Below are 15,226 nucleotides of genomic sequence, written 5' to 3' on the forward strand. Positions count from 1 at the left end.
ACTCTTGTCCTGCTTCAGCTCTTTCTCCAATTGTTGTTCTTCTTTCTTCCATTGTTTTCTCCTGGTACCACTGTGTTTCTGTTCCACTGCTTTTTCTGTTGTTTTTTTTTCCTTGGATTGCTTTCCTGGTTTTGAATTTGAACTTCATCCATTGATTTAGTCTTCTGGTTGTTACTTTCAATTCCTAGTCTGTTGGCACCTAGACTAGGCAGCCAGTCCACTACTAACCTTCCTTCTCAATTTTGCCATTTTCAGAATGAAATGTTACATGCTGTCTGAAAGGAAAAAAATCCAAAGTTACCAATAGGAAAGACATTCCTTAATAAACAAGTCTGGCACTTTTGATGCATGTTCCTGATCTGCCTCTGGAAAGACTGCTGTTGGATGCTTTGCTGCTCTTCTCGTGCAACTGCAGCCAGGTGGTGCAGGTTGGTCAATTCCAGTTGTCATCATTTTGATAACTGGTATTGATGAGCTGGTCTCACAGATGTTCTATAGAACTTGAGTCAGGGCAAAACAGTTGGTCACAGCAAGACCTCCCAGCCCTGTGTGGCCTTGTGTTGTTCTGCTAGCAACTAGATACATCCGGATTGGCTTGTAGGAACACAAAAACTGTTGACTCATGGAATTTGCCCTGCATTGCCAAGCAGTAATGTTGCTCTCAATTTGCACTATAAGAGTTCTTCCATTCAGGAGAACCATCACACTTTTGCCACTTGACTTGTTTGGGTGAATAACATAGCAAATCATTATAATGCTCACCATGATGTCTCTATACATACTGCACTCTATCTTTCATTAGGTCTATTAAAGGCAAAATGGCCATTATCAGTTAAAAAAGCACTTCATAACATTCTATAATTCCATCACAGATGTTTGCTGGAACACAGATGATGGTGATTTTGTCTCTCAGCTGTCAGCATGTTAACTCTGAATGGCCTCTGAGTATGCAGATCATTTTCATACAGATGGCAACCTACAGCTGTTATGTATTCTGTATTCTGTACTGTATTCTTCCTGGAATTTTTCATGCTGTAGCCACTGCAGTCTAAAAACAATTATGCTCCTAGATCAGACAGATGTGTGGTTGGTGTGGTGATGGGCTGTTCCATGTCACATCCAGTTTTCTGGTTTCTTTGGAGTAGTCTGCTGATTATTGGAGCATAATCAGACAAATTCTCCAGACAAATTCTCTCCTAGTCAGGACGCCTTCAATTATCCCGATGGCTACATGGCTCAAATGGGGAATGGCTGTATCGTTTACTGTTTTTGTAATAAATGTATGGGAAATAAAGAAAGTGAACTGCATTATACACATAATGTAATGGTAAGTAATGGTTGCTTCTCAAGCTTATATTGAAAGCAGCAAGGCTGGATGTGTTGTCTTAATGCATTTTCAAGTAGATTCTGCATGTTCAGTTTCCATAAATGTGAGTTAAGCTTAACTTTGTGATGGACATGAAGTAGAAGACCTGAACATTTGAAATTGAAAGTATGAAATATAAAAATCATAACATTTTTACTGATGTCTCATGCTCAATAAATTCGAATTGGTAATATATACAGATGATTTTTAAGACTTGAAAGAGGGTGCAGGTGTTAGGATGTCTCTGACTGAAAACTGGGATGAAGTACATGTACTTCAGTGAAAAAGGAAAATGTTCTTCTATCTCAGTTGTTGAATAATCCTGTGGTGCTTTAATTACAAAGGGTTTTGACTTAAACCCTATCTATTGAATTATTGCAGTTGCTTTTTGCATCACTAGAATTACAGGAAGATTAACAACACTGAATAATGAAGTTGTTGGAAATTTGTATGGAGTGCTTAATCATGATTAGTTATTAGTCTTAATAAAATTAAGCTTAACCTGCTTGGCTGAGGGCCAGCTCCCTGGCCACAGGGTGAGATTGGGACCCCAAGCAAACTGAGGGGTTAACTAAAGTGTGGCTGCAAAAGTGCAGATGTGGAGGATGGAGGACAGATGCATAAACTACTGTGAAGAAGAAAGCCTCATGGTATTTATATCTTTCAGGGAATTCAAATCAGGAATAATTACAAGTTAGCTGAGGTGAAATTAAACTTGGTTGCTGTCATTCATGTCTTTTGTAACCTCCATGTAATAGTATCAGCCTAATACAATGTAAATGGCTTTCAAGAAGAGCTATTTTCAGTTTTAGGTCTTTTACAAATATTAAGTACGATAATACTAATGTATTGAGTGATAAACTAACTGTTTATCCACAGCTCTCAAATATATGTCCCCTATCATTTGGTTTAATGCATTGGTAAATCTGTGGTAGTTAACAGGCAGTGATAGGGTTTGTACAGGACAGAAAAAGACATCTTCCAACTTTTGGAACCACATAAAAATCTATTAATATATTGTGCTGGAATTGTTCATTTTGACAGCTGCCTCTGGTGTTGGTAAATATAAGTTTTCAAAGTAGACATAAAAAAATTCAAGGTAATTTGTAATGGAAATGACATTAATTTGAATGATGTTTCATGCATAACCCTTTAGTGGATGTGCTGAATATTTTTTATTCATTAATTTGCCCGCAACCTGCCAGTTAACATTAAATCACGACTATTCAGAGACATTTCAATATGCTGGGTGGTGTTATTCCTGATGAGCACACAGCTGAGATGCAGTTACTGTAGATTATAGCTCCTGAAGAGACAGTTTTACCCTAACTGACACTGGAATATGCTGTAAATCTTTAATGTAAAGACATTTTAAATCTTTTCAGTTCATATCATGGAGTTGTCTAGAAAATAGATCGGTGGTATTCACTTCCAACAACAGGTATATTCAAATTGAAAATTGTGGAAATTTAGATTTTGAGACGTGAAGTCCTCCAGTAAGCAAATAGTGAAGATAGAAGTCATGTAGCAAACTAAGTGGTACCACCTCAAGGAAGCCAGGCTCATGATTAATACAAGATCATAATGTGGAGGTGAAGGCACTGCTCTTCATTTGACAACATAAAGCAGCTCTTTTCAGATTCACTGCAGTGTTCAAGGTGATCTTTTAGCCAACAGCCCTGTAGGCTTGAGAGAGCAGCCTTTGCATAATCACAGTTAGTGTCAATAAAGAATCAGGCAGTCACTCTATTAAGAAATATTTACCTATTCTAAAAATATTATTCATTATGTTTTTGCTGATCTTAAGTATTCAGAATGTATACAGGAACTGTACATCAGGTTTGTTTAACTAGCAGCTAGCAGCTTTCTTGCCTTCTAGAAACATCCTTCAGTATAATAATAAATATTGTGTGTGTATAAAAGATATTAACTTTATCTTTAACTTTAACTTTAAGCATCACTTGAAACAAAAGTGAAACATAGAATTAACCAACATTTTTAGTTGCATTTTGTTTAATGTTGACATAGACACTTGGTGTTTCCTGGTTAAATAAAAATAGACATACATGCCGTCATTTCTTTTGAACATACTGTCTCACCTGAGGTGTGATTTATTTACAATATAATGTAATTCTGGCCAGTTACAAAAATCAGACTCAGATCAGTTTGCAGATACAATAAGCTTCCAATACTTCACTAAAAGATTTAACATTTTGCATGTTTTAATACGTGTCCCATTCAGGCATCATAGTGGCACAGTGGTTAGCATTAATGTTTTTCAGTGCTGTGGCCATGGGTTCAATTCTGGACCTGAGGTGCTATCTGCATGAAATGTGTATGTTCTACCCATAGAAAGATATTTCTTCTACACCAGAAGAAGGTTCCACAGCCAAAACATTGTGTTTCTATTCTTCTCTTTACAGCATGGAATAAACCATTACTTGTTCCTTTGCAGCCTACGCATGCTGACGCAGCTACCTACTTATTCTACACATGTTTGCTTATGTTTCCTCTGGGTGCTCCAGTTTCCTCCCACAGTCCAAAGACATACTGGTAGGTTAATTGATCCTGGTTTCTCTGTGTGTTCTGTGATGGACACGTGTCCCATCCAAGATGTATCCTGGCTTGTGCCCAGTACTTGCTGGGATAGGCTTCAGGTAAATCAATGTCAAGAATGAGGTTTGACATTTGAAGTCAGAGTGTTGGGTAATATTTTTATTTGTTTCTGTCTTAAGTCAGCCAAACCAGGTTAGGCAACCTTTTGAAAATTTTCAATGGAATGTAAAACAGGCACTATTTCCTGTTTTACTGAAAAAAAATCACATAACCACTTATAAATTGAATGCCATATTACTTGTCATTTTTATCCTGTAAACCTGTAAACCTTTTATAATGTAATTCATAAATCATTCTGCTGCACACCTAGCTTCTAATTCTTCTGAATTTCATTTCCCTTCTGAAAAAGCTAACGTTTTAGTTGCAAAGTGGCAATTAATCCATTCGTAAATGAGTATATGATGAAACATTGTTTTGATAATTTATCATAATGAAAAAAATGTCCTTCAACTAAAATCTTCCAGCTTTAGGATTTTGTCTGCCATCTGAATTCCATTTGGTCGAAATAACTTGAAGACTGTTCTAGTCTTTTTGGAAGCATTGGCTCAAACCCAATGAACAAGGCAAGTTCCCCATCAAGCTCCCCAAGGTCCTTTAGTGGGGAAGTGACCAGATGCAGAATCCCAAAAGGATCAACGAACTCTGGATCTCATGTCATAATTTCAGCCTAGTTTCTTCTGTTAGATTCTCCATGTATGAGGAAGGCATCCACCAGACTGGGTTGATTAGCACAATCATTATTTTCTTTTAAAAACAGAAATAGCACCAACAGCTTGAGGCTGGTTAAAAGAGAGATTAAAGGATATTTATTGTGTGATAGAAAAGTCATAAGTCCTTTAATATCAGTATTTCCAACTATGATGGTATTTCCATAAACCACTTTGCGGAAATGACAGTAAATATTAGACAACAGCTGTTTTGCACTGCAGAATGCAACCGGGAACCATCAGTGAAGAGGGCAAGGTTTCGGGGCTCCATGAGAAAAAAGAAAATCAGCAATTCCTTGCATTTGTCTAGTGTACAGTAGTGCGGCAAACAGTCTGTGTTAGCACTCCCACCACGTGCAGATCAGGCAGTGAACTGACAAATAACGTAACTTATTACATTAAGAGGGAAATTAAGGGAGCAAGCCCAAAGTGGAATTTATCCAGGATGCTTGGGTTAACAGTCCTACTTCAGCGAACAGCGCAATGGGATTTTTAAAGATGTGCAGTGGACCTTTCCCCTCTGCATTGAAAATAAATTAACAGTGGTATTTACACAAGACAAATAGGGAGCTGAACAAGTGCAGGTAGAAGTTCTTCAAGAATTGTACATGATCTGCACTGAAGCCAGGAGATAAAAGAGCAAAGGAAAGCCAGGAGGGACGTCAGTCAGACTCTGGGAGGTGACTCAGTGAGATGGTGTGACAATGCTCAGGGGGACAGAAAAGACAGTCCCTGGTAAAAAGTCTGAACTGTGAAAGGACAACCTGCAGATATCAGAAGCAGAGTTGCTCCAAACAAAACTCCAGGGCCCAGACTCACCTTCTGGAGAAAGTCAGACACATCTGTGTTAGAGGTAGTGTACCCTGGTAAAGTGGTTGGGACAAGAAAAGGCCTGACGAACAAAATCCCAGTAATCTCACTAAAAAGAAAACAAGTTAGCCAAACCAGCCCACTACTGTACTCTGGTAACTTTAGTATCCATTTTTATGGTACATCAAGATTTCCTTGCATGTTGTTTGTCCATGCGTCAACATAGGCACCCATAAAAGGGATAGAATATGTAAATCAGAATGCTATGTATATTGCTTTTTGCAAGAGGATCTATATTGTGCATCACTTATGGTTTGCTAAACAGTACAATAAAATGACTTTTCATTACAGATAACATTTTCTGAAGATCCAATCTAATGTGATGGGAGTGCAATTAATAGGTGCAATGGCATTTGCCTTCCCAGCTGTATCATAAAACATCCCTTTTACACCTCCAATTTCAATCACAGGAGCAATACACTATTTTTCTATCTCAGTGCTCCCCACTCACCTTTTGAAATATGTGGGGCTTTATTGTTTGTTTAACCTTTAAAATTCCAAGAATTCAGTGCAGTTACTTTCGTACATTAAATTCTATAAAATGCTCAATGGCTTGTTGGTAGAGTATACATCCACTGTACATTGTTACACTTTTTTCTTCCACTGTAGCATCGGTTCCTATAAATGAACACAAAGGAAACATATAGACCAATACTATAACAGTACTACATACATTGATACAAGATATTTTGGGAGAAAACAGGTGTTTCACTGAGAATAAGATATTATAGGAATGAAGGGAAAGTTACTTGGATCAGATAGCTTTTTAAATTTCATATTTGAAATATACAGCTTTGTTACATCAGATCACCAGAGCACTCTTAATAAAAATGTTCCTTTATTATTAATAAATGCATTGGCACTTAGCACCTCTCCCAAAGATACTTGTGACCATGACATTGACTTTTTCTTCCGCTTTATGCATCCCTTGGACTGAAGTTCCTGTCATGCTGATTTGTTTCTGCATTGTATGTTGTGTTCTGCAGAAACCAGGATTTTTTTCTACTTAAGTTTTCTTAGCCTTCTATTTCTGAACTTCCATGGTCTTGTAAGTATTTGAATGAACAATACATTAAAAGCAAACAGCTTTCATTCTATTTACTGTTGAGTTCTGGCATCTATGAAGGGTTCTGCTAATGAGGCTTACAGAGCACTCTTAATGTGGATTAGCTAAGAGTTTAATGTTGTGTGATTATTTGGCAGCTGGTGCTGTCAACCTGTGTACTAATTAAGCAAGGTTCAACTGAATTTAGATAGGAGAGTAAATGCATTCATTTTGTCAGTTGAAATTTTGACATAAAAACAATAGTAAGGAATTAACAGTGTAGCTTCATTACAAAAAAGGTATTAACAGCTTCACTGTATAATTAAAGTTACTAGTTTCATTAAAGGAGAACGGATGAATAAGGAGACCATTCCTTTTTTTCCATATATGTATGTGAATTGACTTGTTTTGCTTCAGTGCCACTTTGGAAAAAGTATTCGGCATTTTGTGTAGTTGTACTGTTTTCATTCAATGGTTTTCCTTCTTCATTTCGAAACACAGTTCTATGGGAATCCTTTACTTAACATCTGGTCAACAAGTGATGTTAATGATGAGGAACAACTATTAATGAGTCAAATAGGTTTGACTGGAAATGTGATGAATTAGACATCATTATTTGGTGTTCATGAAAAGTTTACGTTAAGTTATTGTGATTAAGTTTTTGAAGATTTTCATGTGAATTAAAGAATTTAAAAAAAAGTTTGAAGTCAAGCTTGTTTTCTCCTCACCAGCACCCACTTTGTATTCATTAGAGATCAAGTTCTTTACATAGTAGAAAATAGTAGTGCAGGTTATGAACAAAATGTGGATACTCATAATATACAATGCCCTCCAAAAGTATTGATAAACAGCAAAGTGAGAGTTTAATCTCTGCATTTCTGACCAAATTCTGCAGCATGGTCGAGATAATGTCACAGCCTGGACATGCGTGGTCAACTTTGGAACTGGCTTGCCTCTCTAATAAAGACACTCTCTCTCTCATCAGTGTAACTCATGATGGCAACTGAAGAATTAATTCTGAAGTTTACAGAAACATATTGTCTGTTTACGCAGAATAAAATGTTTCCATACTTATTAGGTAGCATTTTTCCATGGAGCATGACAATGACATTGACCACACAGTTAATGCCACCAAGAAGATTATCAGACTGGCCAGTCAATCTCCAGATTTAAGACAGATTGAGCATCTTTGAGAATAGGTAAGAATGCCAAGTGGCTGCAGCAAAGCATCTGACATGATTACAGCATGATGACATGATGAGGTCAATGGGTTGCAGACTTCATGGAATTATTATCACAAATGGATGTGAAACCATTTACTTTTACACTCTGAAATGTAATACAAAATTTAAATAAATGTTACTTGATGATTACTTGAAAACACTTTACTTGAAAATGTTTTTTTTAATTATATGAGCAAATGCATGAATTTAATTACCCAAAATAAAATCTATAATATATTGCATTTATCATTCATGTTAATCTCAAGATTACAAATACAGTTGTTCCACTGTAAAGCAAAAGTGTTTTCATTTGCTGTCTCATTTCTGTTGGAGTGCACTGTATGTATGTTGTTATACCCAATTATTTCTATGTCTGCTGTTTGCTCAGCAGCCTATACAGTATGAAGTATAAACTTTTCTAAAATAAGTTTCAAGTGTTGTCCTTAGTACTCAAGGTTAATGCATAAGCATTGAGTTTTCTATCTTTCAAAAGTAATTTGCGGAAAAAAAATGTAAGCATTTTGAAATACTAGCTAGTGATAAGAGGTTTAAAAGCATCTAAAACCTATTCAGAAAGATTCTAGCAGAATTTATACTACCAGGGCAGCTTAAATATTTCTGAACTCTCTGTCCACCACTTCCATGCAATGACTGCTTTCAATTAGCTTCATTCATTAGATTGTGGAATTGAAGCCTAAACAATTATTGTCTCACTAATTGGCTTGTAAAGGTGGTAAGAAATCAATTACTTTCTCAATGCAGTTGGTCATAAATTGAAATGACTAAGCTTCTTGCTGGATGAGGAAATGAAGCTGCATCAGAAAGTAAATAAGGCTACCACTTAGCCCTAAGACTACCTTCATTTTGCCAGGAGTCAGTGCTGAGGAATATTATGATAGAAGGGATTTTGAAGATGGTACGGCTTCAATACTAAATCATGATGCTTTATGTTTAGGCTGTGCTCGGCTTACTTACAGAGTGACTTCTTGTGCCATGATAGAGATACCCTTCCCTGGATGTCATAACACTTAACGTATGAAAATTTGACATCACAGAAAATTTCACTCTAAATGATTATACTGTATATCTAAAGTCTATTTAATACATTCATGTTTTTTAGTCATTTTATTGCACAATATAGTGCATGTGTTATTTTACAATTTTACAATGTGTTCATGTGAAAGTCCTGCATAGAATAGGATAGAAACCTACTACCATCAAAGTATCAACAGTAAATGTGTATAGCTTAAGAGTGAAATCCAACTTATTTCATATTAGATTTAGTTATTCCTTATTGATTTTTGCATTTGGAGATTAAGGAGAACATTGAGGGGAGCAGCCTACTGTATGTTTTTTATTGTTTTATAATATGCCTCTTTTCTTTTTATCTATTCTTAAGATACCTAAAATCCAGAAATTGTTTTCCCAAGATATGTTATTATATTTGACAGCACAAACAACTGGATCGCATAAAACCACAATAAACACCTGCCTAGTTTTCACTTCAATATGGCCATGGTGTATTACCGAATTCATTCAATTGAATGGCAAGCATTCCTAGCAATTATTCCAAAAACAAAACGTGCAACATCTCTGTGATTTTTTTATGTTCCTATTCTAACAGCTCATCGATCACCACAGTTGTTTAGTTAATCTTGCTCTTTGGGAGATTTCCTCCAGTGTAGAATAGCAGTCCTGGCACAATTTACTCCCAGACAGCACAACCCCAGTCTCCCATATGAGTCACAATGTACTGGACAAGCAATTTCTGTGGCATAAAAAAGATCAAAGGGACTGCAGTGAATATGCAAGTATAGCTGAAAAAGCATAAAAATGAAGATATTTCAGCTAAAATGATTATTTTAGTGAAGCTGCAAGTTTTATTTACACCTTGGTATTATAATAATTTTGATTTTGTCAAAAGAGGGCACCAAAGCATTACACAGTCACTAATGTACACTTGCTTGGGTTTTGGCCATCCATCCTAACTCTGGGCTATCTCTGCAAAATAGTAAAATGCTTTGGAATAATGTCCATCTATTGGTAATCATCCATCTAAAACTAGTATTTATATGACTTACTGTATTTGAGTTTGAGTTTATTTTTAAAATTCAGAGATCATGTCAGCTACTTCGTCTCCTAGTTATGTTTAAACACCTTTAACACTTTCTGTGTGATTGCAAACCTTTTCAATTTTAATTTGGGATTTTGGATGCCAATAAATGACAAGATATATAACGACTATGTAAACAATTATCTCGTTGCTAATAAGATAAATTAAGTTTATAGGAGGCAAATTAATTATTATCTTCCAACTGCATCCAAAAATAAAATACAAGCTGTTTAAGTTTTTTTTTAATAATGTACCCTATTAAAAAATAATTCATCACATTTGTCAGTTTTCAGAAAGCTGCCCACAGTAACTTTAATTTCCTCATAATTTAAATAAGTTATTTGTACATTGTTATATTACTAATTAAACATCATTATCCATGGTTGTCTCCTGAGTTTGTGCACTTTGTATTTATTTTCAATTTACAGAGCCATCTGATGGTCATAAATATTCTCAAACAAGGCATTCCTCTCTTTACAGATTGTGATGTACTGTACTTTGCATGCCTGACTGGAAAATTCACTCTTGCTGTCCCTTAGTGGCCTCTGTAGAAAGCAGCCATGTTGGCTCAAAGACAGGCCATGATTAGGCACGGAGCCAGAATGGCTGCTGGGAAGTCAAACAATTGGGACCAGCTGTGTGTTGTTAAACCAAACCAATCTTTATAAGTCCAAAGAAACAAATATAAAAGAGACATCTGAATTGAAAACTGAGAATTTGCTTGTACAACAAGTTTTGGTTTTACTAAAAAAAAACAGCACTAGTCTTACAACAGTTAATAATGATTGAACATCTGTTTAGCACAGCCTCTAAAACGGTGATAGGATTTGTCCATTTGTTTGTGTGTAAAAATTAAAATAAACCCCAAAAAGAGGATCAAATTGATAAGGAGTTTTTTTTTCAGTCCTGGAAGAGGTGTTTTTTTGCATTGATGAGAAGATGAACATTGGACTCGGACATTGACAGATTAGGGGTGATTTATTTATATCAAAAGCATGTGTGTGCTTTTATCAATTTTGCGGTTCCATTTTTAATGTTTGTTTATCCAGTAAATCTGTTTATGTCAGGCCTTTTTACTTTCCAGTTTCATTGATTTGCTAGTCTAATGCCCATCTCCTGTTTTTCTTGTGTGCATACATTTTTTGTTTCAATAAAATACACCTACAGTATGTAGGTGAAATGTTAGATTCTAGTCTTGAGGAATAATAAAATTCTCTGAGCTTTCAATAAACATTGTTAAAATGCTGCAATTCTGACAGAAGGGTTAAATGTCAGAAAAAGGAGCAATTTCACATTGGGATAAAATACTGTACTGTATGTAGCATTAATTCATTAAAGCATGAATCCCTCAACACAGAGCACCTTGAGGCATTAAGACTTATGTGACTGTAATAGGGCCCTTGGTTCTTTCTTGCTCTTTTAATTATAACTAAAAAGACTTTAATGCCCTCTGTCATGTCTTATTCTGAATTAGAGTCTAAGGTTTTGAGTGCTTAAAAGTAGGAGAGTTGTACGTTCACTGAATTTGAACGAAAAGATCCTATCATTTGTCTCCTTGTATGAATAGGAGAAACATTGCAGTGTACCCTTATTGAATTTCAGATGTTTTTTTTAATCCTGTGGTGTTTCTTTCACCATGTTAAAGCAAATTGTTGTTGAGTGAGGTAGAACACTTAAGGTCAGTTTTTTAAACAGTGTTAGACATAAAGTATGGGATACATTGAGAGTCTTCTTATGCACCGAATGGGAAACTGGGGAGAGAATACCCTATCACCAGAATCCCAGAATCACATAGAGTCTATAGTGATGTAGCATAGGGATCTGCTTCACAGGGCATGGTTTTCCCTTTTTTATGTCTGTTTTTTTCTAAGCTTTCCCCTTCTTAGGATGGCAGTGTTGACAGGCTCAAAAATCACTGATACAGGATCAAGTACACTTCCTGTTCCAGACAGAATAAATGGAGTGCCAGGCTACCAGGAAGATAGGTGTGTTTTCCAGATGGAAGGCTACACAGATCACTCCCACCCTGTCTCCGCACAGACCAGACCTGTCTCTTCACAGAAAGTTGGCCGAAAAAGGTTTACTTTCCTTACACAGGTAAGTAGGAGAAGAACTGCTGCTGTGTTATTTCGTTAGCACTGACAAAGAGCACCACTGTTACTGAATATTATTGCTGATTAGTGGTGATAAAAGAGCAGTGTTGCTGTTGGGATGGTTTTTGCAGTCTAGCTAAGAAGAGTGGTACTCTGGCTGGGTGGGTTGTTATTTATCTCTGGTATGTAATTTTCAGTGGCTCCTGCTTACTGCAGAGCCAGGTTTATTTTCAAATTTATTATTATTTTTCCCAATAAATCTTGTGTTTGGGTTGTGTCTGAACTCGGGGCCTTCCTCAAATCTATGCCCCTAATTGTAGGCTGCCCCATGTGGCATCACACTATATTATTGAACACCACCAAACACTGTTGCATGATACAGAAATGCATTAGTTTAATGTGTCATTTAACGTATTGCTTCCTCTTCCTTTTCAGCAGCTCTTTGCTTGAGAAATGTGAGATATTCTTTAGAATGTTTATTTAATATTGTCAAGTTCTTTTAAAAGATCTATCTATTGTCACTGTAACTACAGCATTAAATGTTTTAATTTAATTCTAAATTGTTTGCTTGTCCACATGACTAAATTTGATCAAATTTAATGAAATCTGATGTTTAATTAAAACAGATCAATTACAGAAAACCCCTCTATCAGAAACAGGTAATAGGACAATTACAGCACAGAACAGCACAACATATTAATTTGTTAGCTTTGTTGATAGAATGGATCAATTATCATGTAGAATAACATAGGGTAGAATCTCAAGAGTAGAAACAATTTCTAGCAGTGTACATTTGCCACTACAATGAAAATGATGTTTCTCATTCTCATTGGAAAAGAATGTTAGAAAATACAGCTAGAAAACCATGCTTAATAATTTGTAAATTGATTGCTGTCCATAACAGAATATAAGGGTTGCTAAGGGATGTAGAATCTTAGAGGTTGTACCTCTATTAATTGAAAAATGTTTGTCATGCCTTTAAAAATGAATTAGTTTAGCCTATCAGTGTTACTGTAACACTTCCTACTGATAGAACAATGTTAAATGATGCTGATACCAAGGTAAATAAAGATAGAAAAGGCAATTCATTTGGATTCTGTTTATCTTTGGCTGTAACCTGTGCAACTGCTCACTTGGCTCAACTCTCTTGAGCATTTGACAGGCATTGGGGAATCAAATTTGGTATGGCTTGACTGCAGCCTTCAGAAAAGACTCATACCACCTGTGAATAACGTTTGTAGCATAAATGCTATGTCCTTTTTCATTGCAGAGGATATGTGTGCAGTACAGAAACACAAGCTCATGTCTTCAGAAATGAACATTTTGATATGTTCCACGATCACATCACTATTCATGGCAGCCCCTGTAAGAAGAAACAAAAGCAAAACACAAATCAGATGACCTAGATATAGAAACATAACTGTACTAGCTAAAACAGCCTGCTAATAAACATATAAATTATTTCTATGCATTTTAACAGAGGGTGTTTATGCCTTATTTAATTAACCCCTCTCATTTAAAAAAAAAACCACAGAATTACAATATTCCTTTCTCTGTTCTTTTTCTTGAAGATGACAGAATGATTAAAGTCCAAACACATATGTGGACAACATTTAGGTAAAATGTAAATAAACATTGTGTACAGCAGAGAGTATGAAAACTATAAAATTAGTCCTAATTGTCTCAAGTTGATGGATCTGCTACTTGTCCTTTTCTAGGGATGGCTCTGTTCCAATTTCAGAAGCTCTGCTTTGACCTCTTCATAGTCATGATTTATAAAACCAAGCTGAAAGGGTGTAAAACTCTGAAATCACACTTTCTTGGTCACTTGAGCCTTGCTTTATGAGGCTAAGGTATGAAATATCAGCTTAGTGACAGGATTGTCATGGTGGTGCCTGTGTATAGAGTGTTAGCACCTAAAAAACACAGCCTTGTCAATAATGACATCTCCAAAGCATAGAGTCAACTTCAATAGCAGACCACATTCATTAAAATCAAGTTAAATTTGCACTTTCTGTACTTTTTACTTTCTGCTAATTGGTGTCGGTATTAAGCCTTTTATTGCTTAATAAATTAACATTTTTAATGAGGACTAATGGAGGGAATGAGGTGGCTGGAGGGATTGTGGTGTACTTGAAAAGACTGGGGCCAATCAAAGACATGACTCTGAATCGTTTTGAGTCTTGCATATATTTGTGCTTGTGGTGCTTGAGGTAATATCGTCGTGCCAGAAGTGTGTAGTGAACAAAAAAAGAAAATGCCTGTAAGTTTCTCTTACAACATGTTCATAGGCTTATGTTGAACACAATAAAAGAAAGACACTTTTTTATATTTTTTTAGGAATATAGTGTGATTTGCATATCAATGCAACGACTCACTTGGTTATTCGTATTAATGAGCAATTCTATTTACTATGTGTTTATGTGTCGATTTTATGAGAAAGTGTAGATATGTTCAAGGGCTTTTTTCCACTGACACAGTTAAGGTTGCCAAACTTCATTGTAGAAGAAAAACTTTTCACTTTGTGCCTGATTTATGTACCTGAGAGAAACTTTGCACTGGCTTCAATGGAAACCTGATAAGAGCGTTAGGCATGTCTACGGCTTTGGAACAAACGTTGCCCCTGGAAAGAGAAAGAAATGCAAAAGAAGTAAATCAGATACCCCTTGATATTTCTGTGACATGTAGCTAGAAGTGTAATGAAGCAAGTACAATACAGTTATTAAAATGTTAGAAGCACAGGCGACAAAAAGAAAAATATCACCCAGAAAGCTTTGTGTGACTCCTCCAGTACTCGCAGGAATCAAGTATGAACTACTAAGGAGGAGCAACTCTTACAAAACACTGGGTCATATCTAGTAGTTAGTGTACTGTATAATAGATTTTGTGTTGCTTCATTAGCTGTATTAGCCTAATACATATGCTTAGTCAATCACAAAACCTGATATTTTAAATTTTATGATCTTCTGCTATGACTTCAACAGCACTCTGTGCATTTCTCTCTTATTTGGTTTCATATTCTTCTGTCTATTTTCTAAATGCTTTAGCCAATATAGTGTCACAGAGAAGCCAAAGCCTATCCTGGGAAGCATTCCATATTCCTCATGGATATGACATTTGGGTCTCTGTTTGTAATAGCTTTCTTTTTGGACTATGTGAATGTGTAACTGAATACTACTGCTGGCTACAGTCC

The 15,226-nt window shown here is 35.9% G+C and overlaps 1 long non-coding RNA gene across 1 annotated transcript in view; it reads left to right on the plus strand.

Annotated features, from left to right (window-relative positions):
• The window catches only part of LOC148677126 (uncharacterized), a 49,120-nt gene extending 36,003 nt beyond the window's left edge, over positions 1-13,117 (plus strand). Inside the window, exons 2-3 of the long non-coding RNA XR_015929862.1 lie at positions 11,889-12,037; positions 12,469-13,117. This is a non-coding gene — a long non-coding RNA (uncharacterized LOC148677126). The remainder of the gene's footprint in view (positions 1-11,888; positions 12,038-12,468) is intronic.
• The last annotated feature ends 2,109 nt before the right edge of the window (positions 13,118-15,226 follow it).

The sequence above is a fragment of the Lepisosteus platostomus genome, chromosome 2, assembly GCF_059453375.1.
Source record: "Lepisosteus platostomus isolate fLepPlt1 chromosome 2, fLepPlt1.hap1, whole genome shotgun sequence".
Taxonomy (NCBI): Eukaryota; Metazoa; Chordata; class Actinopteri; order Semionotiformes; family Lepisosteidae; genus Lepisosteus; species Lepisosteus platostomus.